Source organism: Taudactylus pleione, unplaced genomic scaffold (genome assembly GCF_031769625.1).
Source record: "Taudactylus pleione unplaced genomic scaffold, aTauple2 ptg000352l, whole genome shotgun sequence".
NCBI classification, from domain to species: domain Eukaryota; kingdom Metazoa; phylum Chordata; class Amphibia; order Anura; family Myobatrachidae; genus Taudactylus; species Taudactylus pleione.
Genome location: NW_028284753.1, coordinates 9,202,048 through 9,227,329, shown reverse-complemented (window position 1 = coordinate 9,227,329; position 25,282 = coordinate 9,202,048). Strand labels below are relative to the sequence as shown.

The following is a 25,282-nucleotide window of genomic DNA, read 5'->3' as shown; positions in this document are numbered from 1 at the left end:
ACGACATATGTGCAATAGTAAAAAATGGCTCACAAAGTCATTATGACATGTATAATATCAATGAACCAGCTCTAATCCAAAAGCAAAAAATTGGTATCTCTGAGAAACTAATGTGTCAATAAAACAGTATTTTATTAAACCTTCATAAAATAATAAGAACTTGAAAATGTATAAGATTTGTTTCAAATCAAACATCCTGTAGGGAATTTGAAAAAGAGGTGAGGAGAAGACTTCTTAGGGCGCGTTACCCAGCTGCCCTTAATTTAGTCAATATTCCACGAATTTCACCACAATTCAAAAGAAACAGTACATAACACAGAGATACGAAATAGACGATAATTATGGCGCTAAATGGGTATGGCAATGATACATCCCTTTGGTGTAGAAGCTGTAGTCTAATAGAGGATGCAATCAACTGGAATCTTTAGTCTTCTTAATGCAGTCCCAAAATTTGATAGTTGCTTGGTTACAGCATGCAGAAAAACATTAAAGAGATGAAAGAACCAATGTGTAGTAGTGTCTTGAAACCACCAATAGAAAATCAATTGTTCAAAATGGGATATCCTCTATATTAAATAATGTATTATAGCGTACCCCACTCACATCACATGTGGTGGGAACACGCGTAATAAAGGTATCTTTGATGTGGAAATTTCCCCTTAATAGGGGAATGCCGCTTGATGTTGTATTCATGAATGTTGAATGGCAGGAGTTCCATATCATAATATGGACTACATATCCCATGATCCTTCATTACTTGTCTTTCGGACTTTTAACAACGATACGTCACTTCCGGTATCGATGTAAATAGAAGTTAGAAATTTAATGCTCCCTGAACAGGTAACAGATCGCTGACCACCATATTAAGTGAGGATACTTCTCTGTATATCCCGGATTGATCATCACCATTGCAGATATTATGTTTTAGTGGTACCATCTGCGTGCAAATTTTGGACTACATTTCCCAGAATCCAATTACCGGAAGTTTGATTCTTTTCTATTAAGTTAAATTACGATTCACTTGTTAAAATGTAATATGCTTCGTCCATAAATTATGTGTACAGATAAGAAGCAAAAACTATATGTAAACAAAAAGTTTTAATATGTAATAAGAGTACACTTATAAATTTTACACACCTAACAGCAATGAATGATTATACGAATAGTGACCATTTCCTGTGAGCAATTGATAGGTACATTCTCACATAAATATCGAGCTCCTCACACCAAAAGGATGTCTTGAAAAAGGTCCTAGTGACCGAAACGCGTTGACAACTATCCAAGGTGTGAGTAGCTCAATACTGGGATTTTATTTCCATCATTGGAAAGTTTTTTATTCAACATTGAATTTATTTAATTTTTTTTTTTGTCTTTTCTTTTTTGATGTTATTTGTTTTTTAAACTGTGCTGTGTATGCACATTTTATGATTTTTTTTGTGCTGCTATCTGTCTTTATTGGGGACATTAAATTAAAATGTTATTGGATTGAAATATTTTTGTGGCTGCTTATTCACATATTCTGGAGTAATATCATTGAAGTTCCATACTGAAGGTTCGAAGTTTGATGGAAAAAGATACCTTGATAGGAGTTCCATCGTCGTACTCTACGTGAGTTGGGGTATGCACCCACACCTTTTTACACAGAGATACCTTTATATAATTTAACAGCCACAACAGAGTGTGAGTAGGGGTACGCTGTTTATCATCTCATAGCTGAAAAGATTTACATCCATCAGGAAAAATCATGTCTATTTCCTTATGATATATTGGTCAGAAGGATTAAAGATACCTTTATGCATTTTATCCACAAAAACAAGAATTGAGTTGGGTACTCCAAACCTATTAAAGATACCTTTATTACGTGTGTTCCCACCCCATGAGTTGTGAGTGGGGTACGCTATGATACATTATTTAATATAGAGGATATCCCATTTTGAACAATTGATTTTCTATTGGTGGTTTCAAGACACTACTACACATTGGTTCTTTCATCTCTTTAATGTTTTTCTGCATGCTGTAACCAAGCAACTATCAAATTTTGGGACTGCATTAAGAAGACTAAAGATTCCAGTTGATTGCATCCTCTATTAGACTACAGCTTCTACACCAAAGGGATGTATCATTGCCATACCCATTTAGCGCCGTAATTATCGTCTATTTCGTATCTCTGTGTATCTCTGTGTATCTCTGTATATCCTGTAGGTAATAAATGTCTCTCCTGTATAGTAGATGGTAATAGGACTTGCTCCCAAACTGACTGAATATCTGAACACAGCAATAGTTACCAAATGGTGGATTGAAGTAAAACAGTCCTCTTAGCATGTCCTGTGCAGATCCTGGGGCTGTAAGATAGTCCACTAATGGTTGCTGGTCCGAAGTCTAAAATGGAAGCTTGTTTAAACGTCCAGAAAAATCCATGGAGAGTCCAAAACGTCCTAGGTTACTTGTCAACCTCACAGGTCTTTATGGTGAAACCTGCTTAATGCGTTTCGCTGGATCAATAACATCCAGCTTCATCAGAAGCATAATACAGTTAAGCACAGGAGCTCTTTTTATACCCTGTAAATTACAGGAATCCAGAGCAGCTGTGCAAAATCATTAACTGACACATCCGTTTTTCATAGATTTTAGCATTAAAAATTAAAGGAGGCAATCTTACCTGTTAGAGATATATAATACATAAACAACCATATCATTATTTTTTATATTTTTAGTTTTTATTAACTTTGAAAATACGGCTATATGCCGATCATGTGATCATACTGCAATCACGTGGTACAGAGGGGACCAATCCTGGGCTTTGTTTATCCCGCATCCAGGTAACACAGCCTGGAGTACACAAATAATCTCCACATGACTAAAAAACTCAGATCATGTGATTTCACCAATCACATGATATATGACGTTTCCCCTCATCATAGGCTGTTCCGTTACCCGGCAACCTCAACATATACATAGCGCGTCATTGCCAGCTAAAGTAAAAAATCTGAATGATTCTTATTGGTGTTCCTTGATGTTTAGAGTCCCTATTTATTTTATATATGGGCTGTTTATATCCTGGATGCGGGAATTCCATACCCACAGTGTTTATACGGAGATCGATCTTAAAGTAATTATCCACACCATATTGTTTATATAGAAGATCCATAACCCGTATAACATAACTAGTATGTATTATTTTTACAAGCACACTAATACAATTAGATGTGGGTATCTATATTCCGCCTGGTCCCTTCCACCAGTGGTGGCGAGAGAAGCTTGGCTCCGGGCGTAAGCTGAGCGGAGCTCACGGCGGCGGTTGTTTGGCACTGGCCGCGCGGTCCAGCAGCCAATAGGAGGCAGACGCGATGAGCCAATCGCGGCTCGCCGCGTCATAGCCCCGCCCACTCGCGGCATCTTGAAAAGACGCGACTGAGCGGGAACGTTCAGTCCATCAGCGGAGGGGAGGAGTGAAGACCTCCCGAAGACAAGAGAAGAGCGGCGCGGCAACTGTTCCAGCGGCCGCGCAAGAGGCCAGAAGACGCCGTGATCAAGAAGGAAGAGGCGGTGCCGCTGGCCAGCGGCAGATAACTGAAGCTGAGGACCGAGGAGGACTGCGGGGGAGGAAAGCAAAAGAGCTAACGAAGCTCCCCACCGTACCGGTAGGCGGCCTTGGGCCACCGGTATTTTACTCCTTCCTAGACCACCAGGGTTGTCGGGCACTAGGCTCGTGGGATAAATTCAGGCGATAGGCCTGTGGGTCTATAGGCGGGCACAAGGCCCGGGCAACATAGGGGGCATTAGGCCCAATTGAAGGTATATGCCCCCAATTAGGTGTGGGACTTGGGCATTAGGCCCAGGTCACTAGAGGGCCCACCTATTTGCCCTTTAGTGGACTGGGCCTAATGCCAAGGTCACTCACACCTATTAGGGGGGCAGATACCTTCATTGGACTGCATAGGTGGTCTGACAGGCAAACTGGGGGCACGGCACAGGGGCACTGCACAGGGGGACTGCTACTGGGGGCACTGCACAGGGGGACTGCTACTGGGGGCAATGCACAGAGGGACTGCTGCTGGGGGCAATGCAGAGGGGAACTGCTACTGGGGGCAATGCACAGGGGGACTGCTGCTGGGGGCAATGCACAGGGGGACTGCTACTAGGGGCAATGCACAGGGGGACTACTACTACTACTACTGGGGGCAATGCATAGGGGGACTAAAGGGCATTCATGTGTGGCATAATGTTTAAAGGGCATTAATGTGCGGCATCATTTTGTAAGGGGTATTGCTGCATGGCATAATGTGTAAAGGCTGGGCTTTGCTGTGGCATAATGTGTAAAGGGCATTAATGTGCGAAATATTGTGTAAAGTCTCAGCATTTATCCTTTGATAAATATGCCTATTACCAAAAGTGGCTAACCATAATATCACTTTAAAACGGGACACGTGAATTAATTACAAAGGTTCTGTGACTGGCTGACTTCATGCCTAGATTTCACCTGGTTTTAATGAGCCACAGAACCTGTGTAATCCATGAGTGTCCCAGTTTAAAGGGATGATATGGTAAGCCTACTTATTCACTATGGGTTTTGTGAACAGACAAGTCATATTACCTGAAAGATCATGGAGGCATTAAAACATGCATTTAAGGTGCTTGTGGGGATATCTGATGCTGTTGGGGGTATCAGATCTGCATTTTAGGGGCATGTGGGGATGTGTGGTGGCATGTGGGGAGGTCTGAGGCATATGGGGAGCTCTAAAGCATAAATTATGATGGGACCCAGAAATGATCAGGTAGGACCCCATTTTTTTAAAGACCCACAAATTTTGTCGCTCACCGCGATCACTGATATATATATATATATATATATATATATATATATATGTCAATTGATAATTAACCACATGTCAAATATTATAAAGAGATAGCTACTTCATTGTTCTAGTATAGTAATGATAACACATATAAATTAATATTCTGGACCTACAGACAGATCGATGTATATATAGATTAACACAATAGGGCATATTTATATTAATCATTCAAACACATAGGTTTGTAAATGTATATATATAAACATATTAAGTACTGTTAAACATCATACAAAATATGATATATACAATTGGCATTGGTCAATTATAATAAGCAATTGCACATATACGTGATTAATCTAAATAAATCAGTCGAATGATGTTGACAATTATATCCTATTCTATTACACATGTGTTCTACCCTACATGTCCTTGGTTTCCTCTCTCTCTTACTATCCTCTCCCTCTTAATCTTCCCTCCACCATACTATAATCTATCATTCATATTGTTTACTGAATAGATTAATTGATTCCTATAAACTCATAACAATAGGTGTCTATACTAATAGGATATCTTAGATGGTGAATTGATGTGATCTATCTGAGGTATAGGTGAAAGGAGGGTGGGTAAAATGTCTCAATCGTCATAGCACTATACAGTGGCGGGCTGGGCTGGGGGGCAGGGTGCCATCTGCCCCCCGGGCCGGGACTATTTCAGTCCTGTAGGGCCGCCAGCTGTTTGCAGCCGAACGCTGCATGGTTGCCTGCTGGCTTGAGACAGGCAGTTGCAGCCTGCCTCCCCAGCGGCCGTCCAAGGCCCCGCCCACTAAAACACCGGCAGCACCCCCCTCTCCCAACCTCCCGTCCACCCGCACTTCAGACATCACGGAGCGGTGCATTGGAGTGGATGGAAGGCTCCACTAGCCCGGCCCTCACTGTGCAGCATAGCGTCTTGGCATTTCCATGTGACGTCACCTACAACCAAGTACAAGCAGGAGCTCAGCATCAGCTCCGTGGAGGCTGCTCGACTATCTGGATGACTGATTCTTCCTGACTCCACTGTCAGTCCTGCAGTGCTGCTGATTGGGGTGTCGATTCCTGGTGGCTGCTGCCACAACTTGGTATGCAATTACTTCTAGAAATTATATTTTTGAAGCAGATACATATATTTTTGGACTGTGGTGTTTGTGTGTATATATATATATATATATATATATATAATATCATATATTTGTGGACTGTGGTGTGTGTGTGATATATATATGTATATATATATATATATATATATGATAGATATATATACAGTGGCGTATCTATAATGGGTGCAGTGTGTGCGGGGCACACGGGCCCCGCACCGCACACACTACACCCATATTTTTTTTAAACGTACCTGTCCATGGTCCCGCGTTGGGTGTCACTGCTGCTCAGAACACCGGAAAAATGGCCACCGCGGCCATTTTCCGGTGTTCTGCGCATGAGCAGTAGACTCCGGGCACTAGAGTGTGCCCGGAGTCTACTGCGAATGCACAGAACGCCGGAAAATGGCTGCCGCGGCCATGTTTCTGGCGTTCTGCGCATGCACAGTAGACTGCGGGCACATTCTAGTGCCCAGAGTCTACTAATGCTCCGGTGGCTGGCCAGCTGCATCTGTCGGCTGCCAGCCACCAGGGAGAGAGGAGGGGGCCCCGCACGAGGAGTGCACACGGGCCCCCTCCTCTCTTAAAACGCCCCTGTATGTATATATATATATGTATATGTTTGTGTGTGCGTATATATAATATAATAATAACATATAATAAAATATATCTTTATCTGCCTATATAGTTTAACCACCTGGTCACCTCAGTATCCGAAACCCCAAACCCCTCCGTTGCTCTGCTCCACCTTTTGTCTGGATGGTCCCACTCCCTCTCTGCTGTCCTCCTCCTCCACCCCCGCCTCCTTCCCCGTCATGGCCATGTCCCGACCCCCACCCCATCACGGTTCCGTCCCAACACCCACCTTCCCCCCATTGCTCCCATACTAACCCTGGCGGCCAATCTTCCTCTCCTTAGACTGTCCTGTCTCCCTCGCAGTGGGAGCCATTAGACGTTGCACACTGATGTGTATGTATGTGTGTATATAGATATATATATATATATTTTTTAGATATTCATATACTATATGTGTTTGTGTGCATATTTAAATGATGCACTGCAGCCAATAAGTTCTGGCTGTGTCAGTTCCCATTAAAAGTCACAGAAGAGTGGCTGGACCATGGCTCGGTCATTTCCTCTCAGCTTCAGCCCTGCTTTGACATCCCCCAGTTACCTGACTCTTATCAGTTATTGTAAGGCACAATCACTGGCGGCTCCCTGAGCAGAGCAGATGATGCTGTGATGGCAGGGTGACAACCGATAGGCCACACTGACACAGAGCCTGTTGGATCAATAGTTGTCTACCGCCAGAGCCTTAATTAGACCTTTTGGTGCCCTGTGCCAGAGAGCGCATTGCCGCCCCCCCCATTTTTTAAATAGTGCACCTGAAAAAAGGCCCATGGCCTCATGGGGAAGGGCCAGGGAAGAGATAGGGGTACTCCTGGGGCAGCTAGGAGATGCTGGGGATAAAAGGAGAGGAAGCTACAAGTGAGAATGATAATAAACAGGAAAATTGACAGGCCCAAACAGCGCCCCCGCCCTGTGCCATGGCACAGGTCGCACTACCCTAGTTACGGCCCTGTCTACAGCTGACATATTCAGTGTAGATGGGAGACTCCTGTATCCCCCGTCTCTTGCCCCAGACTCTGTGAAGCAGCCAAGACAAGGCTGTTTTGTCCCTTTTCAATCTGCTTCTCACTCCCTCCCCAGTGGTGAGCTTTCTTGGACACTCTGCTTCTTTCACTTTGCCTGTGCAAAGAATTAGCACCAGCTGGCTCACCACAGTATAACGGCAACTCGATCCTATCTCGGACTGAGGAATGTGTTACGATCAGGGGCACATATTTGGGCAAGCTTTAAACTTTTATCCTCCACCACCCCCTCTCCACACACCGCTGTCAGTGGCTGAAATTTATGCTGCATCCTGGCATTCTAGTTGATGCCCTACAGAACTGTTGTGACATGCAGTTTCACAACAGCTTTATGTGTGTGTATGTGGGAGAGTCTAAGCTGGACAAAATTCCCTGTTAAACGGCTTGTGCTTTTCAATGTGGTATAGTATGTATTGGGGTCAATAAAATGTGGCATCATGTGTATTGGAGGCACTACAATAATGTGTATTGGGGCACTATGATGTGGCATAATGAGTCTCAGGGCACGGCGATGTGGTATAATGTGTACTTGGAGGACTACAATGTGTATCAGTGGGCAGTATAATGTGGAATGTGTATCGGGGAGGCACTACAATTTGCCATTGTGTATTGGGGGCACTACGATGTGGCATATTGTGTTTTGGGGCACTACAATATGGCATAATGAGTGTTTTTTTTCTAGAAAACCTGGGGCCACTCACTTGAGTTTGCCCCCCAGTCTGAAAGTTGCCAGCCAGCACCTGGCACTATATTATGGAATTAAGTTCAATGGTCTCATTAAGACCAACAGGATACATAGAATCAAATTGTAGGATCCAATAGGCTTCCTGACGACAGAGATTAATATATCTATCTCCCCCCTTGATGTATAGGGGATCGATTCCAAACCTGTTATTGAAAGACATTTGGGATCACCTGCATGTACCTTAGTATAGTGTCTAGGGATACTGTGGTTAGCACCCTGTTTTAAAATGTTCCTTCTATGCTCCATAAAGCGTATGCGTAAGGATGTGGTGATGCGTCCCACGTAATGTAGGCCACATCCACATGTAAGTAAATAAATAATATATTTAGTATCGCAATTCATTAAGCTTTTTAGGATATACTGATCTTTTTGTGTAGGTATAAACACGGTAGTGATTTTCCTATCCATATGGGAACACATTTGACATCTATTCTTACCGCATTTATAGGAACCTCTCGGTCTCTGTACTAACCAATCAGTACCTTCATTTACCTTGGTTGGTTCTTTAATTGTTTTCAAGTGGCTAGGTGCTAATATAGTTTTTAAGGATTTATTTTTCCTATAAACAATTTGTGGGATTGATGGAATGAGTTCTCCCAGAACCCCATCCTGTCTCAAAATTTGATAATTATGTCTTATAATATTTTTAATCTCTTTTGCTTTATTGTTACATTTGCAAACAAATGCCAAATGTTTATGATCTTTAGCTATCGTTTCTCTGTCCGTAAGATTTTTCAATTTAGGTTTAAGGAGTGTATCCCTATCCATAGTTATGACTTGTGAATAGGCTTGTTTAAGGATACCATCTGGGTATCCGCATTTTCTAAATGAATCCAGCATTTCTTTCGCTTGTATTTCAAAAGTCTCAATTTTAGTGCAATTGCATCTTAATCGCATAAGTTGGCCCTTTGGAATATATTGTTTCCAGGGGCCATAGTGTGCACTTTTATAATTCAAATATGAGTATGTATTGACACTCTAGACAAAATTAGAAGTAATGATAGTGTTGTCAACTATTTCTAGTGTCACATCCAGAAAACTAATGCAGGTCATATTATAACAGTATGTGAACTGTAAATTATAATCATTTCATAATCGCATAATCATTTATAATCAGAATTAAGAGAAGTGACAAAAGATGTGGCAGAAGATAGATCCCATACCAAATAATAAAGAGATCATCTATATAACGGCCATAGAAGACCAGAGACCTGCCCCAGCAGCCACCCCACACATGGGCCTGTTCAAAATTGCCCATGTATAGGTTGGCATAGCTGGGTACGAATCTGGTCCCCATGGCTGTTCCCATCACCTGTAAATAGTGCTTGTCCAGAAAAAGAAAATAGTTGTGCGTTAAAATAAAAGAAATAAGATCTAGTATGAAACCCTGGTGGGCTCTACTGAGGTCACCATCCTCACTAAGTCTTTTTGATATTACTGCACATCCCTTGTCATGTGGGACGTGAGTGTACAAAGCAGTAACATCCAACGTAAGGAACGCATAGGATTCCCTCCACTGGATGGACTGATTCTGGTTGATGAAATCCATAGTGTCCTGATGTGTGACCTCAGAGAGCCCACCCTGGGCTGTAAAAAGGAATCTACATAAAAGGATAAATTAGAAGTGAGGGAATTAATACCAGAAACAATCGGTCGTCCCGGGGTGAGGTAAGTGATTTGTGGATTTTGGGCAGGCAGTATAAAGTTGGAATAGTGGGGAAAGAAATGGTTAGGAACCTGCGCACTACTCTGGATATGAGATCTGTTGAGACTGCTAGGTCCAAATTAACCTTGAGAAGTGCTAGATACTCCGTAGTGGGATCCCTATCCAAAACCTTGTAAAATTTAGTATCTTTCAATTGAGAATGTATCTCATTGATATAATCACACCTCTTCATAACTATCAGGGCACCTCCCTTATCCGCCTCTTTAATAATCACAGATTATTGCTGAAATCACATGATCGGCGTACTTAAGTCATGTGGAGATTATTTGTGTACTCCAGGCTGTGTTACCTGGATGTGGCATAAACAAAGCCCAGGATTGGTCCCCTCTGTACCACGTGATCGCAGTATGATCACATGATCGGCATATAGCCGTATTTTCAATGTTAATAAAAACTAAAAATATAAAAAATAATGATATGGTTGTTTATGTATTATATATCTCTAACAGGTAAGATTGCCTCCTTTAATTTTTAATGCTAAAATCTATGAAAAACGGATGCGTCAGTTAATGATTTTGCACAGCTGCTCTGGATTCCTGTAATTTACAGGGTATAAAAAGAGCTCCTGTGCTTAACCGTATTATGCTTCTAATGAAGCTGGATGTTATTGATCCAGCGAAACACGTTAAGCAGGTTTCACCATAAACACCTGTGAGGTTGACAAGTAACCTAGGACGTTTTGGACTCTCCATGGATTTTTGTGGACGTTTAAACAAGCTTCCATTTTAGACTTCAGACCAGCAACCATTAGTGGACTATCTTACAGCCCCAGGATCTGCACAGGACATGCTAAGAGGACTGTTTTACTTCAATCCACCATTTGGTAACTATTGCTGTGTTCAGATATTCAGTCAGTTTGGGAGCAAGTCCTATTACCATCTACTATACAGGAGAGACATTTATTACCTACAGGATGTTTGATTTTAAACGAATCTTATACATTTTCAAGTTCTTATTATGTTATAAAGGTTTAATAAAATACTGTTTTATTGACACATTCGTTTCTCATATATACCAATTTTTTGCTATTGGATTAGCGCTGGTTCATTAATATTATTTATTTCTATTCTATAGGGATTGATAATTCCCTGCCGGCTGCTACGTAGTACAACACTGTATTACGTTCTATTGATTATGACATGTATAGTTCAAATTAAATTACATGGAATCTTTTGTATTAGCGTTAAATGCACATTCCTGTGTGACAAGTTCATTGTTATTACAACACTTTTCTTGTTTAATCATTGCTAGGGATGTGCGCCGGACCATTTTGCTGGATTTGGATTTGGCTCTGATTCGTCGTCCGGCTTTGGATTTGGATTTGCCAAACCTGCCGTGACTGGATTTGGATTTTTTTTACAAAAACTGCCAACAAAAGCTAAAATCACTTAGGGCTCTATTTATTAATATTATTTTTACTAAAATAAAGTGAAAAAGGGTGTAGTCTAAACAGACCGCAAGCTGATTACTGGAAAAAAAAATGTCAAAATTTTTTTTTAATTTACCTGACTCCATGGACCGGTGATCGGGCCTCCGGTGATGTCTCCCCTCCGGTCAGCTGGTCTCCCATAGTGCACTGCAGCCCGGTCATCAGGTGATCGGGTCCCAGTGCAGTATGGGAGATCACCTGATCGGAGGCATGGAGGACATCACTGGAGGCCCGGATCATGCAGGTAAGTGTAATTAAGGGAGAGGGGGGTCGCAGGGCGGCGTGATCATGGGGGGCGGGCTTAGCGCCGGGGGCAGAGCGGCGGCCAGTCGGCACATGCGTGGGCACTTTGTCAGGGTATTTTTTGCAAAAATACCGTGACAAGTGTGCGGCGGGGATTCGCAGGGACAGAGCTTTATCGCAAGCTCTGTCCCTGCAAGGGATTTGTAGTAAATCCCTGTGATATTCCCTGAATTCGCAATGCGAATTCAGTCGATAATATCACACTACAATCTGCATTCAATATGCAGATTGTAGTAAATAGAGCCCATAATGTGGGCTTTTTTTTTCTTCCTAGAGTATTAACCTCAATAACATTAATTTCCAGTAATTTACAGTCAATTTAGACCACCTCACAGCTTACAATATTGTTTTCACCATTATTGGCCAAAGGCTGCAGTGAGCTGGCTGGTTACTAAGTGACAGAGCAGTGGCACAGACACTGCAGTTTAAAGTACATGTATGAAACATTGCCACACAGCAGTGGCAGAAATGAAAGGTAGTGCAAGATGGAACTGTCCTTGGGCCCTCCCACCCAGTGCGGTACGGCCAGCAGAGTCACAGTACTTTTATACACAGTGGGCTATGGCCCAAGGAGTCACAGTGCTTGTATACACATTACAGTACAGCCAGCAGAGTCACAGTACTTGTTTACACAGTGTGTTACGGCCCAAGGAGTCACAGTGCTTGTATACACAGTGGGGTACGGCCTGCAGAGTCACAGTACTTGTTTACACAGTGGGCTATGGCCCAAGGAGTCACGGTGCTTGTATACACAGAGGGATAAGGCCTAAGGAGTCATGGTGCTTTTATACACAGAGGGATACTGCCCAAGGAGTCACAGTGCTTATACACAGAGGGCTATTGCTCAAGGCGTCATGGTGCTTATACACAGATGGCTATTGCTCAAGGAGTCACAGTGCTTATACACACAGAGGGCTATTGCTCAAGGAATCATGGTGCTTATACACACAGAGGGCAATTGCTCATGGAGTCACGGTGATTATACACACTTTGGGCAATTGTCCAAGGAGTCACAGTGCTTATACACAGAGGGCAATTGCCCAAGGAATCATGTGCTAATACACAAAGAGGGCTGTTGCCCAAGGAGTCACACTGCTTGTATACACCGAGGGCTACTGCCCAAGGAGTCTTGGTGCTTGTATACACAGAGGGCTACTGCCCAAGGAGTCACAGTGCTTGTATACACAGAGGTCTATTTCCCAAGGAGTCACAGTGCTTATACACACAGTAGGCTATTGCCCATGGAGTCATAGTGTTTGTATACACAGAGGGCTACTGCCCAAGGAGTCACAGTGCTTGTTTACACAGAGGGCTACTGCCCAAGGAGTCACAGTGCTTGTATACACAGAGGGCTACAGCCCAAGGAGTCACAGTGCTTGTATACACAGAGGGCTACAGCCCAAGGAGTCACAGTACTTTTAAACACAGAGGGCTACTGCACTTCACAAGGAGTCACTTTAATTAGCAGAGTAGCACAGCATCAGCATGCAGTGAGCCCCCCCTACAGTCACTTAACAGCACAGCCAGTAGCCACTAGTCTGAAGTCTGGACATAGCTAACTTCCTTGCAGAGCTCTGCGCAGCGTGCATGCGAGTGAGTCCGACTAACAAATGGCTCTGAGTCTTGGCCGCGCGGCGCTTTATATAGAGGCCAAACGTCACCCAAGTCTCACGAGTATCCAACATCGGAAGGATGACTTTTGGCCTCGAAGTGGGATCTGAGTCAGATGGGAACACCCGAGCCGCGGGTGGACTCGGATCCCCGGTGTTCAGAGCGGTTCGGATTCCACAGAATCCGAACCGCTCATCTCTTTTTTTTTTTCAACAATAAATTTTTATTGAATTCAGACAAAATTTTAAAAATATGAGTCACAGAAAATACAAAAGAAGGGATACAAAGGAAAAAACACAGGCACAGACATAAGGTACACATTATCAGGACATATATAAAATATATCATTACAAAATGTTCCCATAGCAACACGAACAATATATTGTACAATAAAGTATCTGGAATATACTTAACATTTCATTGAGGGATCACAAGCTTACATGGAAAGCAGTAGTTAGACCCTCAATTTTGATTCCCAATATTCAGACCATCTAAGCCATAGGAGGACCGGAGGCAGAGGAGGAGTAAAATACTCCCGCTGTCTCAAACTCGCAGTGTGATTGCACCTCTTTCTCGATAGCATCTAAGCTGGGAATATAAGGTGTACGCCATTGACGTGCCAACAACAGTTTTGTGGCCAGGAAGATATGACCCATAATATAGCGATCATTGTTGGTCAAGCTACCATGATATAGATGGAATAAAGCTATTAATGGATTAGGTGGGATAGAGACATTAAGAATTTTAAAGATTAGGTGAAACACTGATGACCATAACACTTTGATACGAGGGCATGACCAAAATATATGGATCAAAGAGCCCACATTTCCACAGTCACGCCAACACAAGTTGGATTGAGAGGGCCAAAAAGTATGCATTAGCACCGGGGTGAGATATGTACGATGAAGCAGTTTATAGAACTGTTCGGTGTGGGTAATACACTTAGAGAGATTAAAACAAGTTCGAAATATGATATGCCAATCTTCCTCAGGTATTATACATGAGAGATCTACTTCCCATTTGAGTAGAGATTTCAATTTGGTACCACCAAGTAATATCTCCTCTGCCTCTAATCCTACACAATTGATCAATAAGAAATTTGGGTAATCTCTGCACTATATATGGAGAGGGAGTAATACTACCGAGCCAATGTCTCAATTGTAGGTATTTGAAAAAGTCTCTGGAAGGGAGAGAAAATAATGATTGAAGCTGGGTATATGATAACAGAGAATCAGAGGTGGTTACATCATCTAAGGTTAAGATTCCTTGGGCCTTCCAAGTGTCAAAGGATAGATTCGGAATCAAAGTAGATAATCCCTCAAGGGAAAAGTTTGCAGAGGGAAGGACAATGTCAGATGTTATCGTGGATAATTCAAGCCATGCTTTACGGGAGTTGGAAACTGACACTGACCTTCCCAAAGCCCTCACCGATACCGATGCAGGAAGCCATAAACAGTCTGTAAGAGGGAATGGGAAAACCATACTACGCTCCAAGAGAGCCCACGATTTTGGATTATCCTGATTGAACCAAGCGTTAAGTTGGGAGATCATTGTAGCTAATTGATAACATCGTAAATCTGGGTAAGGTAATCCCCCCTCCGATTTTGGATAAGACAAAGTCTTTCTAGCTAATCTAGGTTTCTTGCCCTTCCATATGAACTTAATAAATACTGCGTGAAATCTATTAAGAGTTGTTTTGGGGACTAATATAGGAATTGGCCGAAATAAGTAAAGAATTTTCGGCAGGATCACCATTTTTATGGCCAATATGCGACCTAACCAGGATATATTTTGCATCATTCAGTCAGTTGTTAATGATGTTACACTTCGCAACAGAGGTAAATAATTAGCCGATATTAAATTATTAGTAGTGGGAGTTAAATGAATACCAAGATACTTGATACTATTCTCTTGCCAGGAATATGAATATTCTAATGTTACGGATTGTATCATTGTCGATGAGAAATTAATAGGTAAAGCTTCGGTTTTGGATCTGTTTAATTTATAATAAGATACTCTAGAGTAGGTTTCTAGTACTGAGTGTAAGTTAGGTAGGGAAGTAGTAGGGTTCATGAGGGTCAGAAGGACATCATCCGCACACAAACTGACTTTATATGTCTGATTAAATAAAACTGGTCCTTGAATTAATTGGTGAGTTCGTATAGTTTCCACTAGAGGTTCAATCGCTAATGCAAATATTAGTGGGGATAAAGGGCATCCCTGCTGCGTACCATTAGTAATTGGAAATACTGATAATAAAATACCATTAACAAAAATTCTAGCTGAAGGGTTGGAATATAATGCAGCTATCGATGAGAGTGCTAAGCCCTTGAAACCAAATTTGCCAAGGACAGCATGAAGGTACCCCCAGTGCAACTTATCAAATGCCTTCTCGGCGTCTAATGCTAACAACAAAAGGTGCTGCTCTATTTCGGAGAAGGCATCCACTATATCAATCACTCGTCTTGTATTGTCAGAAGACTGACGTCCTTGAACAAATCCTACCTGGTCCCGATGGATAAGTGTAGGAAGTAAAGGATTGATCCGATTTGCAATTAGTTTAGCGTAAATTTTGACATCTGTATTAAGGAGTGCAATTGGGCGATAATTTGGTAGTAAGGTCTGATTTTTCCCAGGTTTAGGAAATGCTACGATCTTCGCCTCAAACATTTCTTTTGGGAAAGATCCCACCCTGGATGCCTCATTAAACAGCTGAACTAGCAAGCGAAGCTAGTCGGGATCCAATGAAGGTAGGTTAAGTGCTTCCTGATTCACATGTGTTTGCCGGTGTACAGATACACCTCTCCATCTGGTACGTTACCTAAACCCCCAAGTGCTGGAGGATAATATGTTTTAAATTGTTTTTCAAATAAAAAGATTGTACTTCACTATATTTGGCAATCTTTTTCTCTTTTATATACGTCTGAAATATATGCCTGGTGGCAATTAATGTGGAAAAAGAAGAAGAACTACTTATAAAGGGACTTTCATTCTAAAGAACCTGCAGGAGGGAATTATACTTCATACTGGCCTAGGAGGAAGCGCTGGGACTTTATTGTTTATGTTTTTATGTCTATGAATATAGAGTTTTGTGACCTCTATTTATTGTTCTAGCTGCATCCAATATTGAAGCGCATTGTTATATCAATATATATTTTTGGGATTCTATATCAGCCTGAAGTGACGCTGCCATCTTACGCATACGTGCTGCGGCTTGAATGGCCGATCCCCTTACCACTGCTTTTGAAGCACACCAGAATGTAAATAGGGATGTATCTTCTGGCTCATTAGTCTCCAAAAATAATGAAAGGGAGTTAGCTATAATATGTTTAGCTTCTAAATTTAGGAGAAGATGTTCACCTAACCGCCAGGGACCAGGAGGGGTTCTGGAACCGATAATATTCCAACATAGGGGTAACGCTGCATGGTCGGACCAGGTGACTGGCAATATAGAGGTTCGAGTGATAAATTGAAGTGTCCATTTATCCGAAAGGGCCAAGTCAATACGCGAATAAGATTTATGGACGTGGGAATAGAAGGTGTAATCTTTTTCACCAGGGTGTTTGGCCCTCCAGACATCGTACAAATCGTATTCACATAAAACGCGCTTAAATAGATGGGAATTGTCTTGGGTGGGTCGAGAGTGGGCTGTGGTTTTAAGAGATGATTTATCAAGAGAGGGATCGAGAACCATATTAAAATCTCCCAGAATCAGTATTGACCCTTTACTACAAGATTGAAGAGACGCACAGAATTTCCTAATAAAAGTGGGTTGTTTGGTATTTGGGGCATATATTGAGGCAATTGTCACTTGTTTATCATCTAAAAGACCTATGAGTATTAAATATCTGCCTTCTTTGTCTGTGATTTGTTCTTGCATAACAAAGTTACAAGAATTAGAGAAAAGTATTGCGACCCCCGCTTTCTTAGAGGGTCCATTATGCATGTAGCATTTAGGAAATTTAGAATAAGAAAACTGGGGAGGGGAAGAGAGGAGGAAATGGGTCTCCTGTAGTGCAACGATGTGAGCCTTTGCTTTGGCAAAATATTTAAGGTCCAATCTCCTTTTATTAAGGGAATTGAGAGCATTTGTATTTAGTGAGAGAATCTTAACCATTGGGCAAGAGTAATGACATGCTGAGGACCATTGCACATATAAACATAATGCAAGCACATATATCTATCAGTGTACCAGAAAAAAAAGGAAAAAAAAGAAGATTATTGAACATAATGGATAGTGAATACATACATAAAAACAGGAAAAATAGTACCAAAAAGGAACTACAAAAGACCGCCACCAGTGGCGGCACATTGGGGGGTATGTGGCGGAGGATATGGACCTCCATCATTCAAAATCAGCTATACATATAGATAAAGAAGTAGTACAAACTACAACGCTAAAAAATAAAAAAAAAAGATAAACAGATGTTGTCCCTATATTTCCTGGTCCCAGGAAAACTAAAAAACTGTTATCAATCTACAGATTAATATTAATATCATCAATATCATCAGGGGGATATGGACTGTGGGTCTCCATACGACAAAAAAGGATCTATTCTGAAAATAGTGGGATACTAGATAACACATTAAACCAGTAAAAGAAACCATAATATAATTAACTATCCTCTGTGGTAGAGAAGAACCAAAAACAATTTTAAACCCCCTAGGATCAAGTTTAGGGTATATTATAATTAACATTTCCACATTTGTTGCGGGGGAGAAAACACTTAAATTCTGATTACAGTGGTTGAAAGCATTAGAGACAATACGTATGAGGTTAGTATTCCTAACAATGATTGCAATCAACTATACAGCATGCTCGCTCATGTGAAAACATTAAATTACATAGAAATCCCTCCCCCTGAAAATATAACATAAATTTAGGACAACATAATTGTAGTAATGGTGAGCAGAGGCGAATATGAAGGATATTATGTCGACGAGGCCGCCTGTGATCATTCCCTTTCGATCTGCGGACTGCCTGGTAACCTCAATGATATGTCCTGTATATTCCAGGATACTAACTGTTGTATGCCATCTTCGGGGGAAGAAAACGTTAATGGAGCCATTTCGCCTTATTAGCAGCTTGGTGGGAAATCCCCAACGATAAGGAATATCCGCTTTCTGAAGGGCTCTGGTGACCGGTAGGAAGGATCTTCGGAGGGCCAAAGTAGCCGCAGAAAGGTCCCCGAATATTTGGAGGTCACTTAGAATCGGAGTAGAGAAGTCTGATGGCCTAGCTGCACGTAGTATAGATTCTTTAATATGGAAATAATGGAGACGCATTAAGGTGTCTCTTGAGGCTCCAAGGGGAGCGGTACGTTCCTTGGGTAGGCGGTGTAAGCGATCCAGGAGGAAATCGGTAATCAAGGTGGTCGGAATCAGTCTCACAAACAAATCTGTTACATACTGCTTCAGGTCTGCATTGGAGACTGATTCCGGTATACCGCAGATTTTAATATTATTGCGTCTGGACCTGTCTTCGAGGTCGCCCACTTTGCTCTTGAGTGAGATTACTTCTGCCTGAAGTTCCTCGTGTTGGTTGATCAGTTCGTTGTGGGATTTAACCACTTCCTCTAATTTGTTTTCGAGATGATCAGTGCGGGTTCCCAAATCATCAACCAATCTTTGGCACGTTTGTAGAGCACCTTTAGAGTTGGCAGAAATATCTGCTTTAAAAGATGCTAATAGCAGCTTCATGGATCCCATCATAAGGGGAGCATCATCCGCCATATTGCTCTGTTGCGTCAGTAAGGGGGGAGGAAAGCCAAAAGGTGCACTGAGAGCAGACAGTTGTTTAGAACTCCTATCTTGTGCTGGACCTGTTTTAGGTGGTTGAGACGGTGGTGACGGCTTAAAAAAGCTTACTGGAGGGACTGCTGGGGGAGGTTTCTGAGGTTTAGGACCCATAATGATACAGGCAGTAATCCGATGGAATAGTGAGAGCTAGTGATAGTCAGCAATACATATATCAGAATCAATGCAGATTGCGGTGCAATTTGTACTTCAATAAAATATCATATCATAACAAGAATGATGGCGTATTTAACGCAGGAACATTTTCCAGATAGCTAGCTCCTGGAAGATAGTAGTAATAGTAACAATATGGAGGGCTTGTAGACTGCTGATAAATGAGACCTCACCCTGCACAGCACTTTATGTTTGGTCAAGGTTGCCACTATAGATATACCAACAGATTATTTCTGTAACAGCCCTTGTACTGTAACACTGTAAAGGAAGTCCAATTCCTACAAAGGCATATGAATTAGATGAAAAACTGCCTCTGATTGAGTTGGAGATATTGTGGGAAAGTACCTGTGTTTGCAGGAGATTAAAATCTCCTGTGTGTGCCCTCTGTGCAGCGATGGGAGAGGAAGATGGCCGCCTCCCTCTGTGATCAGGTGCTGAGCTCAGCTGAGCTGATGGTCCCTGTTGTATGCAGTGGGGGACCTGGGCAAACTATGTAGGGCCACCTGTCCGACAACAGAGGCCCGGACTTCAGACAGCGCAGCTGCCGCTGTCTCTCAGCGGGTGTCCCACAGCCAGCCGTCGGTCACGCACGGCGCTGCTTAAGGTATAGGAAGGCACTCCCGCGGCCTCCAGACTCCTCCGGGTCGTGTCACGGGTAGGAGAGCCGGCCGCTTCACCCCTCCAGGTATGTGGACCAGCGGTGGAAGGTCCCATCAGCAGCACCGCGGCGGGGCAGGCTGCGGATGTCACCAGTGGGAAAGGCCTCAAGGTCCAGCTGTCCGGGTCAGACACGTGGCGGAGGTTCCCCCGACACGGTCAGAATAGTAGCTGGGTACTTCAGTGAGGCAGCTGGGGTATAGGTAGGGGGATCCCGATGGGATGGCAGCGTGTACCCTCCGTTTAACCGGGACCTACTGTGGAGCTCAGAAATAAGCATCCACCATCTTGGGCTACCAAGCCACACCCCCCCGAACCGCTCATCTCTAATCATTGCACATCATTGTTATCACATAAATGTTTACTTTATCAATATGCCATACTTTTTATTCATTATAAAAATAATTATATGAAATTTATAATGATAGAGCAAATTTTACATACTATATGGGTCAATTTAATATGGGAATCTTTTACAACACATTTATTGAGAGATCTAAACCTTTGCATAAGAGAGACATAAGTGAGACTTTATTGCAGTATGATGTGCTTGTTAGCTGCTGTTCAGCATCCTGCTTTGTGCTTTCTACTTCAGAGTCCATAGGGTATCCACAGGATACCTTGGGGTATAGGTGTGACGTCAGTCATCGGGCACCATAGAGTTAAGCTTTCAGCCTCCCAGGATGCACTAGGGTCCCCATCCTATACCCCGCCCCCGAGCCAAGGCATCCCAGTTTAGTTTGGTGCCCGGCCGGAGTCGGGTGCACCTGTTGGAGTGGGGGCTAAGAAGAGCCCCTGAAGTTTTCTTCATGCAGCTGTGGCTGCACATCTGGAAGTACAGCATGGACAGTCACTCCTGAAATCCATGCTGTCTTCCCTACACCCCCGCCGGTACCAGAACGCCGGTACCGATCCGGGGATGCTGGTGAGCAGATGTTCCGGACCATGGCCGGAATCAAGGGGGACAGCAAGGTAAGCAGCGGGGTTCCGCGGTGGGTCCCCACTGTTACATGGTCCAGAGTCCCCAGGCAGGGGGCTCCCTGGGGACTGGCTGCAGCGTGGAGCCAGGTAATAACCTGCGCTTCCACTACCCCCCTGGGACAGCAGACCGCAGCAGAGCGGTAGCGCTGCGGCGTCCCGGGGGTTAAATGCATGCCACGGGAGAGCGCCTTCCCTGTCTCACAGCCGGCGCCTCCCCCGCTGTACACAGCCCTCTCTGCAACACGCCGACTGGCTCTGTGGCAGCGCTCCTCCCCCAGGCCAGCCTCCTCTCTGCTCCTCGACGGCCAACTTCAAGAACGCATGATGAACGCTGCTGGAAGTCTGGACGGAGGCATCGTGGTCTGGGTCCCCCCGCATACCTCTCCTCCGCTGTGGTCAGGTCTGTGTATGCAGCGCTGTGTCCTTCCAGACTCTGTGTCTGTGTAGTTGATTTATCAGCGCTGGTTAGTGCAGGAATTGAGTTTCTTTGCATTGTATGTGACTAGCGCTGCTGCCTGTACTTTCCATTTCTGACTGTCAGCCTTATTACTGTCCCTGTTCTTTCTGCTAAAGCCCTTGCGGGGCGGTTCTGCAGGGTGGTCTCTCGCCTTTTTAAAACAATTGTGAAGAGGGGTCACATACTTTCTACCATCATGTCTGAAAGTGACTTTCCTCTCCGGCTACAGTGTACTACGTGTAAAGTACCTTTAGCGGAGGGGGAGGGTAGCGCGGAGGGCCTCTGCCGGCAGTTTGTCAATGGCGCGGCCTATTATGGTTACAGCACCGGTACAGGAGCCGCCCTGGGCTTGTTTCACTCAGGCGCTTACAACCTTAGTGGGCCAGTTAGCTCCGCAGCCCGCGTTTACGCAGATAGTTTGTCCCAATCAGTGGTGTCGTCACCCATGCAGGGTTTCCCAAGACAATTGGTGGTACCCCGCAGTCTCCCTATTTCCCCTCTCCCGGTTTCTCAGGAGCCGGCGTGGGTTAACTCCCTGACGAGTTCTGTACAGCTCTTGTTGGATGTGTTGCAAGGGGAGCCTGTGATGCGGCCACATAAACGGCCGGTGGCGTCTCTGTCGGCTCCTTATGAGGATGACGAAGGGACGTCTGATGATGGGGAGATTCTGGATCCTTACGATCAGGAACCTCTCCATACTAAGGACGCAGACGCTAGGTCCAAGGTGTATATTCCTGGACTTATTCGGGCAGTCCGCACAGCCTTGGTGATTGAGGACGAAGTTCCCCCAGCGGCTAAATCCAAGTATGCCTGTTTTAAGGATGTGAAGGGTGACGCCACAGTCTTTCCTCTTTCGGGTCAGTTGGTGGACCATTTAGAGGAGGAGTGGAAACAGCCTGGCAAGCGATACCAGCCGCAGAGGCGTCTGGCGGTGGCTTATCCGTTCGCGGATAATTATTTTGCTAAGTGGGAATCCCCTCCACAGGTGGATTCTCATGTGACACGTCTTGTCCGTAGTGCCACATTACCAATGCCATCCATGTCCTCCCTTAAGGATGCTACGGACCGCAAGGTGGAGATCTGCCTGAAGTCCGCTTATTCCCTTGTGGGGGGGGCAGCGCGGCTGGCTATGGCCATTTGCTGGGTTGCCAGAGCTATGGAGTGCTGGGCGGATTCGTAGGAGGCGTCCTTCGATTCCGACTGTCCGGCTGAGCAGGCGGAGTTGATTGGTAATCTCCGTGATTCGGCCACTTATATCAACGAGGCGGCCTTAGACATTAGTACCCTGGTGTCTCGAATTTCTTCAGCAGCGGTGGCTGCTCGTCGCACCTTGTGGTTGCGATCCTGGAAGGCGGACGCTGATTCCAAAAAGGGTTTGGAGGCGTTGCCCTTTAACGGAGAAGTTCTCTTCGGTCCAGATCTGGACAAGATTGTAGCCACACTGGCGGCAGCCAAATCGGCATGTCTCCCGTCGGCCGCTGTCCCTTCTGGTTCAGGGCCATCGTCCTTTCGGTCTTATAGGGCCCAGGGCAGGCCCAAACCATAGTCTTTTCCCCGACAGGCTGGTCCCAAGAAATCGGCCAAGCCCCGGAAGCAGGCCTGGAGTACCAGACGTCCGGCCCCTAAGCCAGATGACAAGCCTGCGGCCTGACGGCCCGGGCCTCCCTTTGGGGGATCCCAAAGTAGGAGGCCGCCTGCTGCAGTTCGCACGGTGTTGGTCGGTCACCACGACAGACACTTGGGTTCTCGAGGTGGTCTCCCATGGGTATGCCCTCTCTTTCCGGCACAGACCCCCGGCTCGATTTTTCACCACGGGTCTACCATCAGACCGGAACAAGGCCACGGAGCTGCGGAAGGTCTTGCACACTATGCTCCAGGCTGGAGTTATAGTGCCTGTTCCATTCTCCCAGAGGGGCCAGGGTTTCTATTCCAATCTCTTTTTGGTGCAGAAACCCAATGGGTCGTATCGTCCGATTCTCAACCTCAAAGCTCTCATCAAGTCTTTGCGGGTGCCGAAGTTTCGGATGGAGACCCTACGGTCCATCATTCTGGTGCTAGAACCTGGGGACTACATGGTTGTCATTAGACATACAGGACGCTTACCTGCATGTCCCTATTCTTTTGCGCCATCAACAGTTCCTCAGGTTTGCAATCCGCAGCGACCACTTTCAGTTTTCGGGCGTTGCCTTTTGGCCTGGCGACAGCACCGCGTGTGTTCACCAAGGTGATGGCGGTCATGGCGGCTTCTCTGCGGCTGCAGGGAGTCCGCATGTTGCCGTACTTGGACGACCTTTTATTAGTGGCAGGATCTCCGGAGCTCCTTCTGCGCCACTTGGACCTGACCATTGCGCTATTGCAACGGCACGGCTGGTTAATAAACTGGCAGAAGTCCACTCTAATCCCGTCTCGGCGGATTCTGCACCTCGGAGCCTTATTGGACTCGGGACAGCAAAGGATCTTTGTGACGGGGGAAAAGATCTCTGCTTTACAGTCGAGGGTGCGCAGTTGTCTGCACAGTCGCCGGGTATCTCTCCACTTGGCGATGAGGTTACTGGGCTCGATGGTGTCGGTGTTCGACATGGTGGAATATGCCCAGTTTCACTCCAGACCTCTGCAGCATCTGATCCTGTCCAAGTGGAACGGGCTGCCTCAGTCTCTAAAATCCCAGACGATAGTGCTCACCCCGGAGGTTCGCCTGTGCCTTGCCTGGTGGTTGCAGATGACCCATCTCAACAAGGGACGTCCGTTCTGGGTACCAAATTGGGTCCTGTTGACAACGGACGCCAGTCTTCGGGGCTGGGGAGCAGTTTCGGGTCCACACTTGTTCCAGGGCAGGTGGACTCCGACAGAAACGGAGCTTCCAATAAATATCTTTGAACTCCGAGCGGTCTTCAATGCCCTCCAGCAGGCACATCGGGTTCTCCAGGGTCGCCCAGTGCAGGTTCAGTCGGACAACGCTACCACCGTGGCCTACATAAACCGGCAAGGAGGAACCCGAAGTCGGGCGGCTCTCGTAGAGGTGTCTCGGATCCTGGTATGGGCGGAGTGCAATCTTCCGGCAATATCAGCCGTCTTCATCCCGGGAGTGCTAAATTGGGAGGCGGACTTTCTCAGTCACCAGGACGTTCATCCAGGGGAATGGTCCCTGCACCCGGACGTTTTTCAACTTCTGGTGGACAAGTGGGGTCTTCCAGAGATCGACCTCATGGCGTCCCGGCACAACAACAAGTTGCCGGTGTACGGGTCTCGCACAAGAGACGAAAAGGCGTCTCTGGTGGATGCTCTGTCCGTCCGGTGGACGTTCCGGTTCGCTTACCTGTTTCCTCCGGTTTCCCTTCTTCCACGAGTAATCCGGAAATTCAAACAGGAAGGAGGGACGCTCCTGTTGATAGCTCCCGCGTGGCCCAGACGGCACTGGTTCTCAGACCTTCAGGGTCTGTCCGTGGACAGTCCTCTGCGGTTGCCGCTACGACCGGACCTTTTGGCGCAGGGTCCTTGTCTTCACCCGGACCTGACTTGGCTGTCTTTGACGGCGTGGCTGTTGAGACAGCCATGTTAAGGTCCAGGGGGTTTTCCAGCTCTGTAGTGCGTACCATGTTACGAGCTCGGAACTGTCTTCCGCGAGGATATATCATCGCGTGTGGCATACATTCTTCCAGTGGTGTCAACCGAGAGGTTATGCACCGCGGGAGTTTCGTCTGTCTCGGATACTCGCATTCCTACAAGCGGGACTAGATCATGGGCTTCGCCTTGCTTCTTTGAAGGTACAGGTCTCGGCCCTGTCTGTCTGGTTTCACTGTAGGATTGCTACAATCCCGGATGT

General features: G+C 45.0%; 1 protein-coding gene across 3 annotated transcripts in view; it reads left to right on the top strand.

Moving 5' to 3' along the window:
• The window catches only part of LOC148508649 (uncharacterized), a 47,276-nt gene that overhangs the window by 6,660 nt on the left and 15,334 nt on the right, over positions 1-25,282 (top strand). The window contains exon 1 of one of the 3 annotated variants that reach the window (XM_088444213.1): positions 16,094-16,144. The exons of the other annotated variants lie outside the window; for them this stretch is intronic. The gene's annotated coding sequence lies outside the window, so the exon portion shown is untranslated. Of the gene's footprint in view, positions 1-16,093; positions 16,145-25,282 lie in introns of those variants that run through there. 3 annotated transcript variants of the gene reach the window in all.